At 37.6% G+C, this 7,056-nt stretch overlaps 1 pseudogene; it reads right to left on the bottom strand.

Moving 5' to 3' along the window:
* Nucleotides 1-1,173: 1,173 nt before the first annotated feature.
* Nucleotides 1,174-4,561, bottom strand: LOC149183329 (3-oxo-Delta(4,5)-steroid 5-beta-reductase-like; annotated as a pseudogene).
* Between the last annotated feature and the right edge of the window lie 2,495 nt (nucleotides 4,562-7,056).

The following is a 7,056-nucleotide window of genomic DNA, read 5'->3' as shown; positions in this document are numbered from 1 at the left end:
AATTACTATAAGATGAAAAAGTACTATGGATTGGGGTTGTTGTAGATGAAAAATTGTTTGTGAGCAGAGAAATTGAACTATGTGAAGAGAGTTAAAGTTAACCATAGGTAAATTACCGTTGTGGATTCATAGTTTTAGCTTAGGGGTTGGCCTCTATTGCAATGAGAGCTGGTGCAACAGGGAGCCTATGGTTTGGTGTAGTGTACCTTTTTGACAATCAGTTAGTAGATACTTCCTAAAAATGAAGTGTTCATAACTTGTGATTATGCTGAATTAATGTTCTTTTGTTATGGATTATATTACTTTCCAGTTTGTCCAAATCTATTTGCAAGTTTAAGTGTGCATTTTAAATTTATAATTTATGGTGATGAAATAGTTTAATTATATTGTATAAGCCTATATTCTAGTGACTGCATATGTTCGTTCATTGATAATAAAGTAATCAGGAAATATATCAAAACGGGAATCTAGAAATATGAAATCAAAGTAACATATTTAGAGTAAAAATTAGTGGTTTCAAGAAATACTCCATATACTTCGCCGTACACAAAGAACAAAGAGTATTGGTAGATAACCATGATACCTCAACTTGAATTTGCACTAATTGCTCTAAACGCTCAATGTTGACAGCGTACACAATTTGATAAAGATTACGACGATACACATCAACGATCCTGTAAGATGGCGATTATCAATGCTCGATATTAGTACCAGAACTAAATGGCTTGAAAAATTGGATGAAATAATAGAATCAACTTGAATTTGCAACACAATTTGATAAAGATTAAGACGATACACATCAACGATCCTGTAAGATGGCGATTACCAATGCTCGATTTTAGTAACAGAACTAAATGGCTTGAAAAATGGATGAAATAATAGACTACAGATTCAGCTCTTTCTGGAATTCCATTTCAAAGTTACAACACGCCAAATATCAAGCAATTTTCAAACCAGTCTCACAAGCTATACTTCGACTTGACAAAAATACGTTCCTCTAGAAGTATGCTCTGTTATTATCAACACCTCCAACTAGAACTTTCAAAATATAGCATAACTATCCTGAATCCTCCACTGCACAATTTGAAAGTTGAACCACAAAAGCATGTTCTAAATGAACGGTGAAGTAAGCCCTCCGCTTGGTTTTATTCAAGACAATGGGATCGATCAAACCTAGGGAACAATATTAGATGACCTGATTTTGTCAATCCATTGCCCCATGGAAGTTTATGTGTTTCGAAACCCAAAGAACCATACTCTTTACTCTTATTCATGCTAAGTACAGCTCCCCAAGGTGGATTTAGTATTAAATCTGAAAACCACCAGTTTCCAACTTCTTTGATCTTTGTTGGGCGGAGCTTATTTTCATTGACAATGGCATCCCAAACCAGATTTTTGTCTTTCATCGCCTCAGCCAAACTGAAGCCTTCACCCTCATATGGTAATGGTTCCAGATCAAATTTCTCTGTGAGTATTCTCCAGAGGTGTTTCCATTTATACACGTCTCCATTAGCACAATTAAAGGCCTGGTTCTTTGCATAAGGATCTGTGGCAGCCCAAATTTCTTGTTCTGTAATTAATTCTGCATCAGATGCATCCATAAATTGTTCCCACGAAATTATGTTCCCTGGGTACTTGAAAGGCAACCCCTCATGTTTGCAAATGGCAGCGTAAACACAGAGTGTGCCTAAAACATTCATCAAGCTCCAAGGAGAGAAGCCAAATATGTGTGTCGGACGGTGAATGGACCAAGTTAATCCTTCTTTCTTCTTTGTAGCCTCAAATACAATATCCTCGAGAGTGTAGTAGAAATTGGGCACAGGTAGCCTAGGTAGCTCTTCGTGAAAGGGTGCCTCGTGAGGCTGATATTTACGATTCATGGCCACTGCATCAAATGGACCAATGTAGTGTTTCCCTCCAGTCTGAAGACATATGTGTTGTAAATTCTCTGCATTCGGCAGGAGGGCATCTAACACATTACTCAACATTCTTCCATTGTCCTCACAGTTCTGCTCCTCTATCTCTCTGCTAACCCAAACAACCCAAAAGAGATGAGTGACATCCTTCAATGATGAGATCTTTTCTAAAGTTTGCTCTCTATCTAAAGCATCACATTGAACATATTCCACTGGACTATCTGGAGACCAATCTGGCTTAGGCCTCCTAGCAACTCCATAAACTTTCCAAGGTCCACCAGGAGTGTCAGATAATGGCAATATTTCTGCCAAGCAATTTCCTACAATTCCTGTTACCCCTATGACCAACGCCACTCCCTGCTGCCTCCTAGATTTATCTCTGGAGCTTTCACCATTGGTTTGGAATTTTCTCTACATTGAAAGAGTTACGAGTTACCAAAATAGCAATCCACAATGCAATATAATGAAGCAAGAGCAACAATTCCAAATGCAGCAAGCAAGAGCAACAATTCCAAATGTAGCAAAATGCTTATCATTTAATGCATCCAAACACGGCTTTGAGAAACACATCGAGATTACGAAGCCAAGTATGCATATTCAGATTTAATACATGACCATTTCTATGTTGTCGAGATATGCTGCCTAGCTTCACAACCCAGCTGTACATATCAGACCAGGTTTAAATGGATCTGTGTTAATGTTCATATTCAGTGCACTATCCCTTGAATGCACCTATATATTAAAAGAAAGTGTTTGATCAATTCATTAACTTAGCCCAGACCAGCACCTCAATAAATGTTTGATAAATCATTTATCCTCACCTAGTAGAGCAGCTCAATTCGTGCTCAGGTTTAGATGGATGTGTTAATGTCAGTATTCAATGCAATCTACTTTCAAATCCACTCACCCATAAACACAGCGAGTGTTGATGAATCCTTCACCCTGACCTTATAGACCACCTCAATTTGTGTGAACTCAACATATGCAACCTGGCATGGATATTAAGCTTGCCTTACAAGAGTCTGTGCTAATGTCGATATTCAATGGAACCTAAACCCAGCCCCACCATGTACATAAATGGCTCTCTCAGTGCAGTAACCTAACCCTAAAATCCTAAATAATTACAGGAGAAAAAAGAGAGCAGTCTTTAGCTGTAACGGTGTAATAAAGCTAAACTAAGAATCGTAAGAATTACAGGAAAGGAAAGAAGCACATTATCATTAGTGAATATTTTTTTCGGCTGTGTGAGAGATATTTTATTTTAGTCCTACGCGTCTCAAAACCCTTCATCAATCACCAGGAGACCAGGGAGAAAGAAAATGTTATTTGCTTGTAGAACTTTTTCTGAGAAGCGAAAACATATCTGCAATCCATGTAATAATTTAATAATAAAAGTACGAAGAGCAATCCACAGAGGCAAAACGAGAAGAAAGATTACTGCAATGCTGCTTTTCATTAATTTCCCTAAAAATAATTGTATTATAGTGAAGAAAGAATACTAAAACCCCAAAGAACCAGTAACCCCAAATTTATCAGACTTTAAAGGACCATTAAATCGACATAAAATAAATGTGCAATTATAAACTAAAATACTTACCCCGCGAGTGCCAAGGGAACCTGTCCACCAAGAATATCAGCTCATTGTGATAAAATGCACACTAATCCACACACCAAACTCTGACAAGAAACATCACTATCAATTTCAATTTCAGAAATGTATACATGCAAAATTAGCACAAAAAATTCCATAATCCATGACTTCATTTAATCTTCCCCACTAATCACATACTACCAACTTATCGGCTTTCAGCGCAGTGCTGTAATGTTGTACTAATGGATTGTAGGTAAGCAATTTCAAGAATGAGGCAATGATTGGAATTTCCACGGATTTCTTCACATTTCTTACCCAAGAAAGGAGCCAAATGACTTGACTGAGGATGAGCTGCGAGTTCCAAATGGAATTAGCGTTGCAGTGAAGAAATGAACACAGCTGAGCAGAGACTTGGATTGGAATCCTACAACAAATTCATTCACTTGAGCAAAGGGTGCGGCAGCACAGACATAAAAATCGAGCTATCGTGAGATTTATATGGGTGAAGCAGCAGGGATGGTAGATCCTTGGGCATTTTGGTGTAGATCATGGACTGGTAGGTTTGCACAGGGCAAGGTAGTCGGATCTGCGTTAAGTATACATTGCGGGTACCTTTTTCGGGTCTCTGGTTGCTACACCATGGTTATATCTTTTGTGTGAGAGATATTTTATTTTAGTCCTATGTGTCTCGAAACCCTTCACCGATCACCAAGAGACCAGGGAGAAAGAAAATGGCATTTGCTTGTGGAACTTTGTCTGAGAAGCGAAAACATATCTACAATCCATGTAATAATTTAATAATAAAAGTAAGAAGAGCAATCCACATAGGTAAAACGAGAAGAAAGATTACTACAATGCTGCTTTTCGTTAATTTCCCTAAAAATAATTGTATTATAGTGAAGAAAGAATACTAAAACCCTAAAGAACCAGTAACCCCAAATTTAGCAGACTTTAAAGGACCATTAAATCGACATAAAATAAATGTGCAATTATAAACTAAAACACTTACCCTGCGAGTGCCAAGGGAACCTGTCCACCAAGAATACCAGTTCATTGTGATAAAATGCACACTAATCCACACACCGAACTGTGACAAGAAACATCACTATCAATTTCAATTTCAGAAATGTATACATCCAAAATTAGCACAAAAAATTCCATAATCCATGACTTCATTTAATCTTCCCCACTAATCACATACTACCAACTTATCGGCTATCAGCGCAATGCTGTAATGTTGTACTAATGGATTGTAGGTAAGCAATTTCAAGAACGAGGCAATGATTGGAATTTCCACGGATTTCTTCACATTTCTTACCCAAGAAAGGAGCCAAATGACCTGACTGAGGATGAGCTGCGAGTTCCAAATGGAATTAGCGTTGCAGTGAAGAAATGAACACAGCTGAGCAGAGACTCGGATTGGAATCCTGCAACAAATTAATTCACTTGAGCAAAGGGCGCGGTAGCACAAACATAAAAATCGAGCTATCGTGAGATTTATATGGGTGAAGCAACAGGGATGGTAGATCCTTGGGCATTTTGGTGTAGATCATGGACTGGTAGGTTTGCACAGGGCAAGGTAGCCGGATCTGCGTTAAGTATACATTGCGGGTACCTTTTTCGGGTCTCTGGTTGCTGCACCATGGTTATATCTTTTGTGTGAGAGATATTTTATTTTAGTCCTATGTGTCTCGAAACCCTTCACCGATCACCAGGAGACCAGGGAGAAAGAAAATGGCATTTGCTTGTGGAACTTTGTCTGAGAAGCGAAAACATATCTACAATCCATGTAATAATTTAATAATAAAATTAAGAAGAGCAATCCACATAGGCAAAACGAGAAGAAAGATTACTGCAATGCTGCTTTTCATTAATTTCCCTAAAAATAATTGTATTATAGTGAAGAAAGAATACTAAAACCCCAAAGAACCAGTAACCCCAAATTTATCAGACTTTAAAGGACCATTAAATCGACATAAAATAAATGTGCAATTATAAACTAAAACACTTACCTCGCGAGTGCCAAGGGAACCTGTCCACCAAGAATACCAGTTCATTGTGATAAAATGCACACTAATCCACACACCAAACTATGACAAGAAACATCACTATCAATTTCAATTTCAGAAATGTATACATCCAAAATTAGCACAAAAAATTCCATAATCCATGACTTCATTTAATCTTTCCCACTAATCACATACTACCAACTTATCGGCTATCAGCGCAGTGCTGCAATGTCGTACTAATGGATTGTAGGTAAGCAATTTCAAGAACGAGGCAATGATTGGAATTTCCACGGATTTCTTCACATTTCTTACCCAAGAAAGGAGCCAAATGACCTGACTGAGGATAAGTTGCGAGTTCCAAATGGAATTAACGTTGCAGTGAAGAAATGAACACAGCTGAGCAGAGACCCGGATTGGAATCCTGCAACAAATTCATTCACTTGAGCAAAGGGCGCGACAACACAGACATAAACATCGAACTATCGTGAGATTTATATGGGTGAAGCAGCAGGGATGGTAGATCCTTGGGCATTTTGGTGTAGATCATGGACTGGTAGGTTTGCACAGGGCAAGGTAGCCGGATCTGCGTTAAGTATACATTGCGGGTATCTTTTTCGGGTCTCTGGTTGCTGCACCATGGTTATAACAAGCACATGACAGCTGCGAAACAAATGGCTTGCTGGCGGTGTGTCCGTCCCGCTCCCTCATTAACCGTTCAGTGTTGGATCAACGATCACACTTCATTCAATCGTCTAACACCACAAATCCACGATCAACAATAGGACACGACAGCGGCTGGGGCAATTCATTTCAAAGGGAAACGCCTTACGGCGTAATAAATAAAGATTTATTTAATTATTCCTAAGGGATTTAGTCAAATTTGACAAAGAATAATAATTAATTAGTGATTAATTAATTATTCTTAGAGAAAAATAAGAAAAATAATGATTTATCTGTTTATTTTTCATGATTGGGTCAAATTTGACAAGGAATAATAATAAAACAATGGTTTAATTAATTATTCCTAAAAGAAAATCAAATAAATAGTTATTTATTTAATTGTTCTTCATGGGATTAACTATAAATTATTTAAAAAGGTGGTTTATTAAGTAATTTCTCACAATGAAAGCAATTTTACTATGGTAAAATTGGCTTTACATGGTGTACTTCAATCCATCTAGTAAATTAGGCTAGATGATCAATTTTTTAGTGATAACACCAATAGAAGATACTCCTCCCATCTCCACTGATGATGCATGAAATACATCCTCAACATGTCCTCAAGAATCTTGTTGACCCTCTCTATTTGTCCATATGTCTACAAATGATAAGTTGTACTGAAAGCCAACTCTGTCCCCAAACATGCAAACAAATCTTTCCAAAACTTGGAAATGAACTTGGCATCTCTATCTAATATGAACTTCTTAGGAACACCATGCAACCTCACTATATCGCTGATGAAAATTTGAGCTACCTCACTAACTGAATTAGTAGACTTAACTGTAATGAAGTGAGTTGCCTTACTTAACCTGTCAACCAC

This window comes from Pinus tabuliformis, chromosome 3_2 (assembly GCF_031772625.1).
Source record: "Pinus tabuliformis cultivar Carrire ecotype Pingquan chromosome 3_2, CPIR1, whole genome shotgun sequence".
Classification (NCBI taxonomy): Eukaryota; Viridiplantae; Streptophyta; class Pinopsida; order Pinales; family Pinaceae; genus Pinus; species Pinus tabuliformis.
Note: the sequence above shows the minus strand (reverse complement) of the source record. Positions and strands in the feature narration are given on the sequence as shown.